At 44.9% G+C, this 17512-nt stretch overlaps 1 long non-coding RNA gene across 1 annotated transcript; it reads left to right on the top strand.

Annotated features, from left to right (window-relative positions):
- Positions 1–1360: 1360 nt before the first annotated feature.
- Positions 1361–8471, top strand: LOC147702503 (uncharacterized). Its single transcript, XR_015297532.1, has 2 exons — positions 1361–5814; positions 5861–8471. It is a non-coding gene; the product is annotated as an uncharacterized LOC147702503 (long non-coding RNA).
- Positions 8472–17512: the final 9041 nt, after the last annotated feature.

Consider the following 17512-nt stretch of genomic DNA (forward strand, 5'->3'; position numbering starts at 1 on the left):
GGATGGTGATAATACCCCGCTCCAAGGCCTACCAGTCTCCACACTGGCTCCTGTTAAAGGCATCCTACACTCTACAGCATGTCTCATCTAGAGCATGAAATAATATGATCACATCAACCCCATCCTGAAGGAACTCCATTGGCTCCAGTTTTCGGCCTACACCATCTTGAAAACCAGCTGCATAATTTACAAAGACATCATGGGCAGCACCCCCGATTATCTTGTTGACAAGCTCCCTTGTGTTTAATGTTTTTTACAAATCCCAGCATACCCTACAAATCTGGATATTTTGTAGTTTCTAATTTATAAACAGTGGATTAGTGGGAATAACGGGCTGCTCATTTAAAATCTTGTGGACACTCACTGGTCATTCCATTAAACCTTTTTCCCTCTTCCATCCCTCCGCTATCCTTCTCAATCAAAATAACTGACTACTATCCACCACTCAAATTATTTTCATATTTCACTATACTAATTCACCACTAATCCTTTATGGGTTACGGAGTAGCGTGCTACTCGCCCCCAAAAAAAAGCGCTATATAAATGCAAACATTTTTCCCTCATCTATCCCTCCGCTATCCTTCTGAATCCAAATAACTGACTAACCTATCCACCACTCAAATTACTTCCAGAATTGGCTGGAGGAAACGGACACTCTCAGCCCGTACCAGGCAGGATTCAGGAGGGGTGTTTCCACAATTGACCAACTATTTAGATTAAATCTCATACATTGGAGGAGGGCACTTATCGAGGACGGCACCCTATATACGGTCTTTGTGGACCTACGTGCTGCCTTCGATTTAGTGCCAAGGGCAAAATTGTGGGAGGTAATGATAGAACTAGGCGTCCCGAAGGACATCCTTGCAATCCTGATCAAATTACATCATAACAACTTTGCAAGGGTCAGATGTGGGAGAAGTGGGAAACTAACTGAAAGATTCCCCGTTCGCAGAGGGGTGAGGCAGGGTTGTGTGCTTGCACCTACCTTGTTCTGCCTCTTTGTGAACGGGGTGATCGCACATCTGAACGGGATCGCCAATACCGATGCCCCAAAACTGACTGGCCGCAGGGTGCCCGCTATTATGTTTGCGGACGACACCCTGCTGCTATCTAAAACTCCGATGGGCATACAGTGAGTGCTTGATGGCTTCCAGGCCTTCAGCACAGAAAGAGGCCTCGAAATTAACCCCCAAAAAAACTAATTCATGATTTTAAATCCCAAGTTTCCAAAGCGCCCAAACCCCTTGCTTGGTTCAGTACGTCTGGAAAGGGTATACACCATAGAATATTTAGGGATAACGCTAAATCAAAACCTGACGTGGGGGGCCCACCAGATCAAAGCCAATATGAAGCTGGCCCAGAAGGTGGGGGGCATCATGAGAATCGCGTCTAAGTCAACTTTCCGCCCACTGACCCCCCGCTATCCATATTTATAAAACGCAGGCGCGGGGTGGTGCAATCTACGGGGGAGAGATGTGGGGCTATACCTCATCTTCTAACCTACAGGTGACGGCAAATAAATTTATAAGGCAGTTGACCGCCCTCCCACCAAGTACTCCACTCCTGCCCCTGAGACTGGACCTGGCTCTGAGGCCTATCACAGAAGAACTAGGGCTCAAACCCCTAACATTTTGGCATCGCATTTGGAGCAGCCAAGACCTTACTTCTTATTGATCTGAGCTGCAGGAATTTTTAACTTTACCTAACGACACCAAGACTCCTTGGTTAAATTACATTAAGACACCATGCGAGACCCTCGGAATACCAGAACTGTGGTCACACCCAGGAAGCACAAGTACCAGGATTCCCAGGAAAGCGCTCTCCAGAGCATATTATGAAAAAATGCTTACCCGAGCCCTGGCTAGTGCCCGAGAGGGTTCTCTGACACATAGCTTTATTGTAATTAAAGACTCATACAACTTTGAAAATGTCTTGGATGGAATGGCTCCAGTTTTAACAAGGAAACTTTTCCTGCAATGGAGGTATGGGACTCTCCCTTTAAAGACCTTCACCAAAACGTGGGCGGGACAGTCTTCTACCGAGTTGTGCCCTGCTTGTGCCCACACTAAGGAGCATGAAGTACATGTCATCTTCTTCTGCCCAGCCTATCATAAAAGTAGACGATACTGGTTGGTCCCACTGCTCAGAAACCTGGGTTTTAAGACTTTTCTCCCTGCATTCAGAGTTTTAAAGACAGACTCATCCCCGCCAACGGTGTTCGCTCTGGCTAAATTCTTAACAGCAATGTGGTATGCCAGAGCCCGATACGTAAAGATGGCAGGAAACTCCTGAAAATCCCTCGCTCTGATGTATTGTTACCCTTGTTTTACTCGGTATTTTCAAAAAAAAATTTAAGTGATTTGTTGTTGTATATCTTTTATGATCAATCGATCGAAATAAAGATTTGAAATTGACTTCCATATTTCACTATACTAATTCAGCACTAATACTTCTTGGGTTCCGGAGTAGCGTGCTACTCGCCGAAAAAAGCGATTTGACGCCTCATCAGAGGTAGTAAGGGCTATATAAATGCAATTACGGCTAGAGCGGCCGACCGAGAAGCTGGGGAACTGGGTTTGAGTCTCGGCGACAACGCTCAACATTCTGTGATTCTGGGCAAATCACTTAATCTCCCTGTGCCTAACAAAAAAAAATGAATGTGTACATCTGAAACGAACCTGATGCTCATGTGAAGCACTCTGATACCCGACTCTGGTCTAGTTTGCGCTATATAAAACTCTAAAAAAATGTTTACAAAACTACAATATAGACAGGAGACGAGACCCGTGGGGGTGCAACAGCTTTCATACAGGAGGAAAGGTTAGAACGTGGTTTAGGCTACCCACTTAGTGAAGGCAAAGTTCGTTTATCAACATTGTTTGGACATTGGACAGTGTTGAGTTCCCAGCCCGGAGAGAGTGCCTGTGTTGATTTTGCCTACTGAGGCCACACGTTGTTCGATGGGGGACACTCCATGAACTGAGAAAGGTACCAAAGCTTCCCCTGCAGAATGAGTGGATTGGTGGTGGTAGCGACTGGGCTGGCCTAACTGCCCCTGGGACTCCCTGATCATGTGGGGAACCGATGCAGCCTTGGCGCCCACAGAGATGGTGGAATTTCCCCGACTGTCACTTACTGACTGGCTTTGACGGAAGGTATAGGACTCTATCATACACATTGGCTCTCGTACATTGACCACCACCTACTAGACACCACAGAAGAAACAGACCGCTAGGGTGGCCTTGAGTAACTGTGGCAGAGGGAGTTTCAAAATGCGTAAAGATTTGACCATATCTTTGTTCCCCTCCTTCCATTGTAGACAGTCAGTGGCTGTGACATTGGCAGCCCCATTGGGACGGATAAACTGGTGTTGCAACATCCCCAGGGGTGAACTGACAGATTCACCAGGCCAGTACAGGCCTCTGAGTCACACATGGCTGAACCTCCCTGTGACAACGCTGAGCCAGATTTATGGTTTATTATCGGCACACTGGAGCAGCTCTTTCTGATCTGCACCTGAGCTTCGGTCGTTTAACTCCTTTCTTTATATCCAACCCTAACGTTCTATATGTGGCCATGACTACATGCTACATTCTAAACTCTACATGACATCAGTACATCCTTTTTCTATCTTAACATAGAAATAATTACTTAGGCAAAATAAAAAACACAATGAATAATTATTTTGACATTGTTCAATAAGTCTTTGAGGTTTCTTCAGTTTCCTTCCTGTCCTGAAAGAAACATAATCATTGTCTTTTATATTTTGTTGTTCTTGCATTGGAGTAATAAACTTTTTGAAATGTGATTTGTGTCTTACTATTGTTTGGTGTCCATTTTGCACAGTGATTGCTGACCCCTTTACCTTTGTTATTTCCAATGGAGATGAATGAAAGCTGCTCATAGACTTTCGTACCTGGTTCTGTCTTACTAAAACAAAATCTCAAACCTGATAATTTCTTGCTTGACCATGTTTCCTTTGATCTGCATATTGCTTAATTTTTCTTTTCATCATCTCATCTCTCTTTACAATTTGTTCATTTTCCTTAGGGGATTTCAAAGTCACTTGCGGCTAACGTGTTTGTCCAAATAACAACACTGAAGGACATTTTCCAATTAACCCATGAGGTGTATTTATGTAATCACAAAGAACATGACATGACGCTTGATTTGCAGAACTTTCTGACAGCTTGGCTCTTTAAACAGATTTTTTTTATAGTAGCCATTACCCTTTCTACTATCCCATTAGCTTGTTATTACAGTGGAGTAATTTTCCTATGTATCACTCCCATCTACTCAAGAAATTTGTCAAATTCAATTCTATTAAAAGGTGGACTATTGTCTGTCCTTAATACTGTTGGTATAACCCATGTAAAATAAATATTATCAGGTACAGGGAGTATCACTGACGTAGATGTAGATGACCCCATTTTCACAATCTGGATTCTTGAGTGCTCATCAATTATGACAAAAAGATAGTTTTCAGAATCCAATGGGCCATAACAATTCCATGCTAGCTCAGACCACATAGCATCTGACAGTGTAGGCATGTGTAACTCATCAAAATGTATTTTCTTAGTAGTATCATTGACAAAGATGAAAAGCGTTTATAATTTCTTTCACTTGGCTATCAAATCTTTTTCACGTAACAATTTTTGTCGCTGATATTCCTTTGTGACTTTCATGTACCATATTAGATGTGTTTGCAAAGCATGCGGGATAACTATTCTGTTTCCCCTTAGAAGAATGCTAGAGACACTATGTTTCGATTTGTTAAACCTTATTATTCATTTCTCTTATGTAAGAGTGCTGTCATTGTTAGATTCATAGATCAATTCTTGCTCTGAAATTGCCTCAGGACCACTTATTTAATTACAAAATGTACATATTCTTCAATTTCATCAGTTTAATTTTCACTTATGTCAACTGACTTTAGCCTTCTCCAGTGTGGAAAAATAAGACCACCTTGGCAGAGATGCCCGATGATCCACGGAATCTACACTATTCGTTTTTGAGACACAAGCAGCAGTGGATAGCCCATCATATACCACTTGAACTTTATTCTGAAAGAACACGGCCATCTGTTCCACAAAACTTTGGTCTGGCAGAAATGCTCTTTCACCCGGACATTTTGATAACGCTGTCACTGTTTTAAAGAGCTCCTTAGAGGAAATTTTTACCTCCAGGATTTTTTCCGTGAAGTAGACTGATTTGGCAAATTTTATGGCTGCTTTATAATCTACTAAGGCGCAATTATAGTCTTTTTTATGATCAGCACTATAATCTGATCTCCAAATACGCTCCCTGCGTCTACAAGTTATTTTAATTTGCCGTAGCTCAGTCGTATACCAAGGTGAGCTAACATGTTTATTATGGAGTTGTTTGGTGGTTTTCGGGGCTAAGACATTTACTGCTGTACTAAGCCAGCTGTCAAAGTTTCCGACTGAGGTATTAGGGTCAAGAGTCACCACCAGGGGATTATTCGCCAATGTGGTTGCCAGATCTCCCTTTTGGATGGACTTCCAAGGACGAGATTTAAATATACCTGACCTTTCCCAGCGACCCCTAATAATAGGGGAATGGTTTATACAGAAATGTATTGCAGAGTGATCCGACCATGGTAAAGGTTGCACGCTGACTATCTTAAGATGTTCGTTTTTGGTCAAAATGTCATCCAACATATGCCCAGCCACACGTGTCGGCTCAGCAACAAGCTGACTCAAACCATAACTTGCAGGATTGTCCAACAAGTGAGATGTATCCGGATTATTATTAGCCTCCAAATAGAAGTTAAAATCCCCCAAAACAGTAAATGTTGGAGTGTTCAAGCAGGACTCCAGAAACGTCTGGAGCAAGCTAGAGAAAGGCGGTCCGACCCCTGGTGGTCGGTAGATTAGTAGCCCCTGAAAAAGTTTGTAGTTATTATTTCTAATGTTAAAGGACAGTGCCTCGGCCTGTAGCAAGGATTGTGGCAAAATCCGAACTGAACAGAAAGATTGATAAATAATGGCTATCCCTCCTCCTTTCGTTTCAGCCCTATTCATATGTTCAACTAGGTAGCCTGGAGGAACTGCTACATTCCAATTCGGTTCCGATGACTCATTGGCCCAGGTTTCTGTGAGAACCACAAGATCCGGGTTTGCTATTTGGATCAGGCATTCCACTTCATATTTGTGTTTGCTTATGGATCTAGCATTTAGTAGAAGACCTCTAATTGACTAGCATTGAGGCAAGGAGTATTACTGTGTTTGTCCAGTGAATGCTGTGAGGCTGGACCCAATATGATATCCTGTCCTTGTGATCCCCTACTAGTACAAGTATTGTTAATCATGTTCCTGGCGGGCCTCTCTCTATTACCTTTCCCTCTATACAGATAGCTTTTAGCCGGTTTGTCTAGAATCCTCAAACCACAGGCGTTGCACCCTCTTAGATTATAAATATCTCCATCTATCAAAAGGGTGGGATTAGAACACTCATGGATGTCTTGACAAATAATCAGCTGGATGTATTCTTTTCCAGGCTTGTAAACAATCTTAAAATCGTAACCCATTAATCTTATACTCCATCTTTCAATACCAAGGGGTCTTTTACCTTTGGATTTCCAAAAATTGTTGTTAGTACTTGTGGATCTGTGACTATCACAAACGGTTTTCCAAATAAGAAATCAAGATGGTGCTTGCACACCCAGACTGCTGCCAAGCTTTCCTTCTCCGGCTGTGAGTATTTCTTTTCGATATCTGTTAAGCTTTTGCTGGCATGTGACACTACAAACCTCAAAGTATTTTTTACCCAGTTCGTGCTGCACTAAAATGGCACCTAGTCCCACCGGACTAACATCTCCATTTAGTTCATTGTTTAGATATGGGTCAAAATATTTTACATTTTGCTGATGATACTATTTCTCCATGATTTGTTTGAATGCATGTTCACACTTCACGTCCCAGTTGAATGTTTCTGCTTTTTCATTGAATCTCAAAGAGGTGAATTTACAGTGGCATAATCCTTGATATAACAAAAGCAATAATAGCCATCCCCAAAATATTGGTAACTCTGTTATATCTTTCGCACTGGCTGTTGATTGTAGGGACGATACTTTCATGGGGTCTGGTTTCATCCCTTTCCTGGAGAATATGCAACCATAAAATGTTAGTTCTGGTTTGCCAATCTCGCATGTATTTAGATTTAGCGTCAATACAGCTTTCATGAGTTCTCAACATACTTCCCTTAATGCTTGGTCATGTTCACTTTCTGTTTTTCCAAACACAAGAATGTCATCACTGTAGTTCACTGAGTTTTTTACAGGTCTGATGAAATTTTTTAAGATTTCTGCCGCTGAACATATTCCAAAGTTGTGTTTTCAGTTTGTAGCTGAACAGCCCCAAGTGTGTTAAAAAAGTTGTGATATATCTTAAACATTCATCAATCTCTAATTGATGATAGCCCTTACAAATATCCAACTTTGAAAACACGGTTGCATCATCTAAAACACTAATCATGTAATTCAAATGTGATTCTTGGTGGCTTTCCCTCTCAATTGCAGTGTTAGGTACTCTCACAGCTACACAAATTTGAATTTCCCTTGAATTTTTCTTTTGAACCATTACTACTGGGGACACCCAACAAGTTGGACCATTCGCTCATTCAATGAAATCTTGCTTAAGCAATACGTTTATTTCTGCTTTTACTTTGTCTTGCATATGAATTGGAACTCTCCTATGCTCCTGCGCCACAGGTTTCACCATTTCATTTATATGCAGAGTGATATTTTTATCCTTTAGTTTACCCAGACCCTTAGTCAAAACCGGAAACTCTCTAGGGTGTACTGTTGTTACATTAAATGTCATAGCTAATAGTTCCATTAGTTGAGCAGTTACATTGCTCAGTAAGCAAGGACCAGAAGTTTCTCTCTTTAGAACATTCACTTCCTCTTTGAGAGACATGCTTCCATATGTTAGATTTTCTTCAAAATTTCCTAAACAAATGACAAGCTATTTTGCTCCCCACTGAAATACATGAACATTTGATTAAACAAGTGGTGGCTTCTCCTGCATTTTATCATATTCAGTTATGCATATGGTGTTACATGTTGATTCACTGTCAAGAACTAAAGGAACTTTTTGAGATCCTACTAATATGTCAAAAGACATCGTTTTCTTGATATTTTCTTTCTTTAGCATATTAATTGTTTAATCTTTAGTTCCCTCAGTCAATGTATGCAATCATTTCTTATCAAATTAATCTGCGGAGAAGTCATCAAAGCTTCCCATTTGCCTAAAGTGTTCAACATTTCCTTTAGTCTGTCATTGTCATGTTTGTTCATTGTCTCTGTTTTAACCTGCACACACTTGCAAAATTATTCATTTTTCCACATTCTTTACAATAATGCTGGACATGTATTTGTATGTGGAAATTGTTGTCCACATCTACAGCATGTTTTTCTGTCTTTCCTTATTAAACTTGTTCTATCCGTTTGTTATCAGTTGTTGTCTTTTTTTTGTCGCCTCAGCTTTATTATAATTTTTGACCATTTTTCTGACTTGTTCCAAAGATTTTATCCTTCCTTGTTCCATGTTAGTGGCATGTTTCTTCGCTTATGTTTCAGTTCGTGCTATATGAAGAACATATGTTTTTTCTAATATTTTTTTCTGAATTCTACTGAATTACATGCATAAATAATTCCTAATATGATTGCTTCCTCATTGTTAAATTTGTCAAATTCTCAGAGCATGAGTAACTTCCTTAATTTAGTCACAAACTCATCAGTGGTCTCATTATCTTGTTGACAAACCAAATTGAAATTGTATCTCTCAAAATCTAAATTTCTTTGCGGATAAAAACTGTAATTCAGACATTTCATAAGCCCTTTGTATGTATTCTTATCTTCGTAAGGGAATATAACAATTATATCCTCCACTTCATCACCTACTAAATAAAGTAATACATCTCTAGCCGGTCATCAGTGTGTTTCTTAAGTGTGGCTTTAAAAAAAAAAGTTAAAATCTCCTCCATTTTCCCAATCTTTGAACAATAGTTTGTTGATTTGTTAAGTCAACGGTAAAAGTCTCCTCAATATCATACTGGAATCATTTTCTTCCTTGTCAACATATACATCCTCCATATGTGTAGTTGCTTGTGTACTTGTTGAACTCTCACCATCTTCTAGAATTGTGTTCCATATTTTCTTATGTAAAATTTTTAAAAAAAATTTGTACATTCATTGTATTTTTTCTAACACTAACAAATAATAATCTCTTGCCAGTATTTAAAAAAAAAATCCTGCTGTTTAAAAAAAACAAAAAGTCTAGTTTTCTGATACTATGCCTGACTTTAATATGGCTTCCAGGCCTTTTCTTATTAATGCCCCAATAGCATGCCTGATTCAAAGAAGGCTGCTGAGATTTTGAAGTCTCTTAAGATTTGTCTGCTTTCAAGATGGCCGCCGAGTGAGACCGATCTCGCCAGATCTTCAACGCTCATGCTCCATTGAATAGTTGCCTCGGTAGCTATGTGACGCCGGTTGAAAAACATCAAATTACTGAAAATACGTTGACTTCAACTAAGATATTTATGCTGCTTTATATCGTGATATACTATGCGCATTGAAAATTATTGCTATCGAAAAATGCGCCCTTACCAGGATGAAAGTAGCAAAATAACGCTGGTGCAAGCTCCATCGGCGTTCGTCTCCAAGCTGTGACAACACTGAGTTAGGTTTATAGTTCCAAAACATTTATTATCGGCACACTGGAGCAGCTCCTTCTGCTCTGCTCCTGCGCTTCGGTCGTCAAACTCTTTTTTCAACTCAAACACTAACATACTAAACTCTACATGACATCACTACTGTACACATCTGACCTCATGGCCTCCAAGAATCATGACTCGCTGGAGGGGAAGATTGGTGAACTTAGTGTTGACCTCTTGCTGCTTACACATGACTTACGAAACTTCATAAATAGGCAGACAAGATGGTCACAACTTCGGGAGGCTCCGTCAGCCCGGGAGCAACATCCTGCATCATCCTCCGCACACTGGACGCCTACTCGATTTCAAAGCACGGAAAACTGCTTGCGAGCACAGCGACCTACGAAATATATTCCTTGGAGCCCCTTCAGAGCTCTTGTTGAGGATATTGCAGCCTGTTTCCGAGCCCAGCTGATGCCTGCAAGGCGGGCTGCAAAATGGTGGCGCCTGTATGCTGACAAGGTGAGGCCTGTATCCCCCAACGGCCTTGCTCCGCAGCCGTGGGCACAATCTGCGGCTTGTTGCACATATCATGCACTGGTGCCTGCTGAGACTGGTCACAGTGGAGGCCCGGTGCGCTCGCGCTACCTTGCGGCGGCTTGCCGGGGGCGCCGGCTTAGGGGAATGCTCCCTGCGGCCTGGTGAGCGGGTGGGGGGAGACTGAGGCCTTGATGTCCGGCTCTTGTGCCTAGCGACGACGACGTGGCCGCTCCTCAGCCGACATTACTGTGAAGAACTGCCTGGGAAACCGGTACGCCTTGGTACACTGCAGGGTGCTTGGCCGCTCGCACAGTCTGCTGCGTGCGATCTATGGAGCGGGCGGTGAAAGAAAAAACAATAGATCCCCGAACCGGAGGGCAGTTCTGGACCCCTGTGGGGAGGGCCGCGGTGGCCTGAGAGTGCAGCAATACTGCAGCGGGCGCGAGGATCCTCCCAGAACTTCTGGACTGCACTTGATAATGGGAGAGGAGGAGGAGGAATTATAGAATCTACATACTACTAGCGATTTGAAAATCAATATAGAATCAATCCAGGTGAGACAGCCCTCTCCCTGCTGGTAATATACACTATGATATAGCTTCCAACTTCTTGGCTCTCGGCCATTTTGTGAAGACCACCCCACTCCCACCCCGCAGCCATCTTATTAACTTCTCTAATACCACTTATTTTTCGTTGTATCCCTCACCCTAGCCAGGAGACCCTGATCTCTTGGGTAAGCTTAGAGCTCAATCTGGTGGCCACAAGAAGAACTTGTTTTTGCTTGCTTCTGCTACAGGCCCTCTGATCTACACTGCCTGTTTGTGTGGTTAAGCTTAGAGCTCCATCGTAGGACCAAAATAAGATCTAAAGGCTTCCTTGTTATGCTGGTGTGTGATACAGGATTGCTGAATGACATTGCCTTTAACATGCTTACATAGTGGAGGTGGTGATTGAGATATAACACTACACTAGAATGTGAACCCAGACAATAGTATTTATAATTCCATTGCATAGCCATGTGGTGCCTACAACACTATCACTAAAATGGGTAATCCAAAAGCTAGAGACGGGTAGTTTCTTCCTCGGAGTTGGAGGTCCTCCAACTCTGAGGAAGACACTACCTGTCTCTCCTGCTTCCCAACCATAGATCGTTGGTTGGACGGATGTACCCGCCTGTCCCCCTGCGCATTTACTGAGGCACCTACGCTGGCACTTTACCATTACCCATTTTCGCTGGGTCGGAAGTATCACCGGCAAAACAATACTTTACCTTATGACTTAATACAGCCCTGAAGAGTCACGGGTTAACTACCTGCTTGACGAAACATGTGTCGGCTGGTTGTTTTCTTTGACGTTATCCTTCCAGAAAGGAAGGTCCAAATACATTTCCAATTTTGAAAACCATTCAAGTGTGTCCACCTTGTCTCATTGACTACGAACTGTTCTTCACCTTTTATAACAATTGTATATACCTACCTTAACGTGTGCACAGGACTTTTGTTAGGTTCCAAGAGATCATGCAGCTCTCAGAAGTGTGGTGACTCCTCCACCCCAAGGAATGATGCTTTACCTTCTACGCAGGGGTACATAGGTCTTCCCCATGTGGACTTTTTCCTGATGCCCAATTACAAAATGAATATAGATGTTGGGACTCACATTATGGCATGTGACTTATCATATCACTAACCAGTGCAGATTGAGCTTAAACTTGGACCAGGACAATATACATCCCACTGTTGTTCAGTGTGTAGTGCTGACAGACCCTAGGTGTAGGAAATATGCATTTAAAACCATTGACACATACCTCCAGATTAATAATGGCTCTATAGATTCACTCGCATTAAAAGATGGCATTATTAACTACCAGTCAGGTAAGAAAAGACAGATACAATGAGGTTGCTGACATTGAGGCACAAATCCAAGCTCTAAAGGCGTGGTCACCCAGACCCTCAATTGTTGGTGGCTCCTTGCTTCTCCAAAACAGTCCTTTGACAAATTAAGTTGAAAGAAGCAAGAGGTGCAGGCTGGGCTCCCAAGGGTGTATTTACCAGTGGGGGACAAGGCCAACAAAACTCCATTGGCTGTGTAGTAACTTGACCAGACACAACCCGGTTACTTATATCCTGACGTAGCTAACTGTTTTGCGACTTATTACTCCACCCTATACTCCAATCCTGATACACTTACACAGCCGAATTGGCACATTTTCTAGAAGGTTGACCATGGGACGAGAGAGCTCCTAGAAGGACGCATTACAGCAAAGGAGCTCGGGGAGGCTTTGAGCCAGCTGCATTCAGGCAAGGCATTGGGCCCCAACAGGTTCCATGTAGGATTTTCCAAGGCTTCCTGGCTATGGCTGCGGAAGCACCTAAGCCTTCTCACAAGCCCTCAAGGGGGATGCTTCCGCCCATGATGCGAATGACTGAAATAGTGGTCACCCTCCCGACAAGTGATGCTTTTACCACCCAATCTCCCTCCTTAATTTAGAGGTGAAGAGCTGGGCGAACTCTCTGGCCAACTGTTTAGTTAGGATGTTTAGCTCACTGGTCCACCAAGATCAATCCAGTTTCATGCTCAACAGTGACACCAGAAACAATATCAGGCAAGTGCACAATGTCGCAGCACTGGCAGACAGACTGCCCGGAGCACAGGCACTCCTTACTGCCTTTTTCTGAAAGCTTTTGACTCCATGCGCTGGGATTATCTGCTTTCTCTTTTGGCTAAAATTAACTCTGGTCCAGAATTTAGCAGCTAAGTAAACTGTTCAACAGAGAGCTGCCAGCACACGTCAGAATAGGGCATTCAGTCTCTGGAAATTTTCCGGTACAATGAGGCACCCAACAGGGTTGCCTGCTTTCTCCCTTGCTCTTGACCCATGACAATTGAACCTCTGACCAAGTGGTTGAGAATAGAGGGTCTGGTGAAGAGGCTTGGATGGGATCAGCAATACCGGACAGAGGCACTATATTCTGATGATCTCTTATTATTCTTAGATGAGCTGTAACTGGCTTGACCAAGAATTCTCCAGACCTTCAAAGTTTTCGGAATTTTACCTGGGTTTACCATTTACAAATCCAAGTCTTCGATATTCCAATTGGGACCTCTCCACAGTCTATGGAGTGGGTGGGCAAACTGAAGGTGCTTGAACAGGAATCCAGATGTCTTGGAGTCTTTGTGACTAGAGACAGTCATTTAGCCTGGGAGAAGAGCATCTAGCAGCAGACTGAAGAGTTGATTAAGGATCTCGGGTATTTGTTGGCGCCTCTCCTGCTCTTTTTGGGGTGCTTCACATTATCCAGTATTAGGGGTTCACATGCCTGAATCATTCCCCGTCGTCGAGACGGGAGCCTCCGGTAAATAAAAAAGTAATGTCCATAGACATACATAGAGAAAAAGGGTCTAAGGGCCTCCCCTTAGTAGCCTTTCCTTGTCCTTATGTAAAAAGGACCAAACTCTTACAGTCAGCCAATCAGCTCCGACCTCCCTCTAGAACCTTCCTGGGAGGAGCCTCAGTCCCTCAGATTTTCTACCGCACGTTGTGCTAGGGAGTCTCCAGCTTGAGCTCTCCTCAGGATTACTTCAAACTTCATCAAACTTCTTGACTAAACCTTCAACTCTTCACAGAAGACTTCACTACACTGTCTTGGCAGTAAGTGTGTTCCTTCCACTGCTTTTTCCATGTCTGACTCGAAGAAGAAAGCCCTGTTCAGGGCATGCTCTTCCTGCAGCAAGAAAAGAATTCATGTGGATGATCAGCACGATCTGTGCTTGTATTGCCTTTACCCGGACCATGTCTCAGACAAATGCAAGATCTGTAGGTCTTTTCCTAAAAAGACTGTGAGAGACAGGGAAGGCCGCCTTCTTATATGGCTGGACAGGCTTAAGGACAGAGACCACCTGGACTCCTCCGTGAGTAGTGCTTCCAGGGCATCAGCAGTCTCGCAAAAGAGGCCTAGGGTATCTTCCCCGGGCCCCTCAGACACTCCTCCTGCGAAGACTCACAAAAAGTCTTCAGAGGCAAGATCTGCGACATCTTCAGTGTCTGCTAAGGAGGATAAAACCTTTAAGAAACCTGCTCCGTCCTCTAGACAGACCCAGAGGACTACCTCAGTCACAACCACGGTGTCTACCACTTCAGCTTCGTCGCCTTCAGCGTCGACGACGACGACTACGTCCTCCTTATCTTCAGGTAGACCTGTTTCTTCAATTATTAGCCTGAAATCGTCATCGACGACAAAGACCTTGTCGACGACGAAGACAACACCGTCGACGACGCCATCGTCGACGAACCCATCGTCGTCGAAGCAGATATCCAACATCCCACCGTCGACGACCAAGGCGTCGACGAGAGAATCGACGACGAGAACATCGTCTACGAAAGCACCGTCGACGAAGGCGTCGACGACGACTGCGCAATCGTCGACGACCATGAACCCATCACCATCGACGAGGACCTCGTCGACAACTCCGTCGACGACTCCGTTGACGAGGGGTTCGGCGACGGCCCCGTCGACGAAGACTCCGTCGACCAGGGACTCGACGACGACACCGTCGACGAAGACTCCGTCGACGAAGGACTCAACGACGACACCGTCGACGGAGGGCTCGTCGTCGAAGGCGGAGTCCTGGAAACAATCAAACTAGTGGAGGTATCAACCCTCATGCTACCGCCGTCGACTGTTCCCTCGACGACGACAGGCTCGGTTGTGCAGTCTACAAAGCCTGCCAAACCACAAATTACCCCAGAAACGACGTCTCCAAGCAAGGTGGAGAAAGCAACCACCTCAGGAAATCTTCCAAAGCGAAGAATCCGAAGAAGATGACCACCTGGATCCCGCAACTTCGGTCTCGGACCTGCACATTAAATGCCAAAGCACTGACGAGGAGCAGGATGACTTCACCTATCAGGAGCACTCTATCCATACTAGCGTCCGCACGGAAGTCACCCCCATGATATGCCTGCCTGCAACCCTGGTTGATGACTTAAGGCTCCTTGTGCAGGACTACAAGCAACGCTTTCCAGAGTCACACAGGGGTGGTCACGTGCCTAACATTCATGCGCCTCAGGACAAGGGGGATCAGACACCTAATATCCAAACTCCGGTGTCCGCCCCGAAACAAACTCAACATCACCCTCAAACCCACCATGACGTACAGCCTAAGGTGGTGGTCTCTTCGGACGAGGACGAAGAGGAGGAGGAATTAGAGGACGGGGAGGTCCAGGAGGTACACTCTGACCACTCGGACCAGAATCACTCAGACCACGATGAAGAGGATGAATATGTGGCGTCATCCCCAGCTTCACCACAACCGCGTCATGCGGACTCCCCGCCTGTGGACATTGCCGGCTTCTACAAGCTTGTGGAGAGAGCAGCGAAAAGATTCCATATGGCGGTGGAATCGACGGAAACGGACTGTTTCTTGCTGGATTTTAAGGAGCAGACTCACAAATCCGCAAAAACTATTCCATTTATTGAATTCCTGTGGGAACAAGGAAAGAAGTTAATGCTAACACCTGCTTCTGTACCGGCGGTTGTTCCACGACTAGACAAGAAATACAGAGCGCCACTTATGGCAGCGGCTTGCCTCAACGGTCACCCCAAACCGGACTCAGTGGTGACACAGGCAGCCCAGAAACACTCCCGCAACCCTTCCTCACCTCTGTCCGCCCCCCCGGACAAGGAGGGCAGGAAACTTGACACGATTGGGAAACGTTTCTCATCCACATCGGCCATGACCATCAAGGTAGCAAACTCCATTGCCTTGCTAGGGCGTTACAATCGCCAACTCTGGGAGGACATCGCCCCTTATGTACAGGAACTGCCTGACGCAGTACAGGGCGAGGTGAAGGCCCTACTAATTGAAGGTCAGTCTTCAGTGGCGGAGCTGATCGATTGTGCTATCGACGCAGCCATGACTGGCTTCCGTCAACTAGCGGGGGCTGCTGTCCTACGACGCCAAGGATGGCTAAGAGCAACATCATTCCGCCAGGAAGTGCAATCGAAGGTGCTGGACATGCCCTTCGACGGACAACACCTTTTTGGAGAAAAAATCGACGAGGCATTGCAGGCCATTAAAAAGGACACGGACACGGCAAGGGCACTGGGTACTCTGCAGTCCAGAAACCAGTCCTTTCGGGGCAACAGAGCAAGAGGTCAGTCCTCCTATCGAGGCTCCTTTCAGAACAGGTCCTCGTTCTCATACAATCACAAGGGCCAATACCAGAACAAACAGCAACAAGGCCGCCAATCTTCATTTGGAAGATCTAACTACAGAGGTAAAAATACCAAGAGGGGCGCTGGCAGCCGCCAGTGACCGATTACTCCAGCCAGTCCATCCACCCTCTCCATCCTTTCAAATTGGAGGAAAGCTGACCCATTTCCTCACCAATTGGCAATACCTCACCACGGACAAGTGGGTTCTTCAAATTATTCGATTCGGCCATTCTCTCGAATTCATCTCCATCCCTCCCAATACCCCCCCACGCAAGCGGACGCACAAACACCCGCGCCAGCTTCTAAAGGAACTTTCGTCAATGCTACAGAAAGGGGCAATCGAAAGAGTACCGGCATCCTCAAGAGGGAAGGGATTCTACTCCCACTTCTTTCTGGTACAGCAAAAAGAGAACAAGTGGAGGCCCATCCTGGATCTCCGGGCGCTCAACGCCTTCCTACGGAGCCAATCGTTCAGGATGGTGACAATCCAAGAAATTCTGGGCATTCTAGAAAGAGGAGATTTCATGACATCCTTAGATCTCCAGGATGCCTACTACCACATCCCCATCCTCAGAAGTCACCGGAAATTCCTAAGATTCGAGGTGGCGGGCCGCCACTATCAGTTCAAGGTCCTGCCATTCGGCCTCAAGTCCGCGCCACGTATCTTCACGAAGTGCCTTGCGCCAGTAGCAGCCTTCCTCCGTCAACTGGGCCACCAAGTCTTCCCCTACCTAGACGACTGGCTGGTGAAAGCACCCTCGCCCGCAGACGCAGTCACTTCCTCCAACGCCTGCACCAATCTCTTTCAGAGACTGGGATTGACGCTCAATCTCAAAAAATCCTGCATGGTCCCCACAACGAAAATCACCTTCCTAGGGGCCATCTTAGATACGGAGTCCACGAGAGCCTTCCCCTCGAAGGAAAGGACGGACAAGATCTTATCCCTGACCACGGCTGTGGCGGCAAAGACACACCTAAAAGTTCGGACTTACACCTCCCTCCTGGGTATGATGTCTTCCTGCATACTCCTCATCCCGCACTGCAGACTCAGAATGCGGCCCTTGCAGGAGGCACTC

This window comes from Lissotriton vulgaris, chromosome 7 (assembly GCF_964263255.1).
Source record: "Lissotriton vulgaris chromosome 7, aLisVul1.2, whole genome shotgun sequence".
Lineage (NCBI taxonomy): Eukaryota > Metazoa > Chordata > Amphibia > Caudata > Salamandridae > Lissotriton > Lissotriton vulgaris.